The sequence below is a fragment of the Miscanthus floridulus genome, chromosome 2 (assembly GCF_019320115.1).
Source record: "Miscanthus floridulus cultivar M001 chromosome 2, ASM1932011v1, whole genome shotgun sequence".
Classification (NCBI taxonomy): domain Eukaryota; kingdom Viridiplantae; phylum Streptophyta; class Magnoliopsida; order Poales; family Poaceae; genus Miscanthus; species Miscanthus floridulus.
This window is the reverse complement of record NC_089581.1, coordinates 179,929,904-179,931,260: the sequence shown is the minus strand read 5'-3', so window position 1 is coordinate 179,931,260 and position 1,357 is coordinate 179,929,904. Positions and strand designations below refer to the sequence as shown.

General features: G+C 40.5%; 1 non-coding gene across 1 annotated transcript; it reads left to right on the top strand.

Annotated features, from left to right (window-relative positions):
• The first annotated feature begins 911 nt into the window (after positions 1–911).
• On the top strand, positions 912–1,020 carry LOC136540955 (small nucleolar RNA R71). Its single transcript, XR_010780072.1, has one exon. It is a non-coding gene; the product is annotated as a small nucleolar RNA R71 (small nucleolar RNA).
• The last annotated feature ends 337 nt before the right edge of the window (positions 1,021–1,357 follow it).

The following is a 1,357-nucleotide window of genomic DNA, read 5'->3' as shown; positions in this document are numbered from 1 at the left end:
TTACTCCGAAGTCACAGATAGCTTCTTGAAAAATATGAGGTCTAATGGCGATGGGAATGATAGGTCTCCCTAGATCACTCTTCTTTTTCGGTAAGGTATAATCTATCCATCTTCCCATTGATGGCTCCATGTAGTAGTAAGCCGTATTGCGAATATCAACAAGATTTGCAGTTTCTAGATCTTCAAGTTGCCTCATAATCTTACCTTTATCGAACGGAGGAACAACAGCACCCAGCTGAGCTATTTGTGATTCTATCATTTTATTAAAGCTATACTAGTTCTTAATGGTAGAAGCAAAGCTATGTATTCTATTATTTATGTTCTCTAGAATTTTATCATTGGTAGCTATCTTTCTAGATAATCCCTCCATAAGTTTGGATTAGCCAGCAATTAATTCTCTCAAGGGTGGTTGATTGAAATTATTAAAATTATTACTTTGATAGTTACCTTGGTAATTACCTTGGTAGTTCGGCTTCTATTGTTGATTCCATCATTGATTTTGTTGAGAACGAAAGTAGTAGTTGTTGTTGACAAAGTTCACATCCTCTTGGGTTTTAGGACAACTGCTCCTAGAATGCCTAGTGTTTCCACACACTTCACATGTCATGCGAGAATCATGAATGTGCATGATTTCTTGCTTCTCATTGGCTCAATCTTCAAGCTTCTTCATCAACAGGTCCATCTTGATAGATAGCATGTCTACCTCCTTAAGTTGATGCATACCTCCATGTCTCTTGTGGGTCTGAAGATGTTCTTTATTCCAACCTTGGTTGGAGGCCATCTTCTCCAAAAGAGCTATTGCAGCTGGTATGGTGAGTGATAGGAATGCACCTCCACCAGCAGCATCCATAGTCTCACGGGTACTATTAGTCAACCCATGGTAGAAAGTCTGCATGAGTAGCTAATTCTCCATCCCATGATGAGGACATTCCGCAATGTAATCTTGAAAGCATTCCCATGCCTTAGGGATAGATTCATCATGTTGTTGCTGAAAGCTTGAGATTCTCCTACATAGAGCATTGGTCTTGCCTATGAGAAAGAACTTTGCTAGAAAGGCAGCGGAGCAGTTATCCCATGTAGTATTTCTATCTTTGTTGGCATAGAACCATTGCTTTGCCTTCCCCAAGAGTGATAATGGGAAGAGGTGAAGTAGTATGGCATCTTGGGTTACTCCTTTGATGGTGAAAGTGGTACAGATCTCTAGGAAGTGTTGGAGATGTGCACTCACATCTTCATGTGCCTTTTCACTAAAGTGGCTTGCTTGCACCATGTTAATGAGGGCTGGCTTGAGCTTGAATCCATTATCTCTGACATTGACTGTTGGTCCAGTATGGATGTTGGCCGTAGTTGGAGTAGA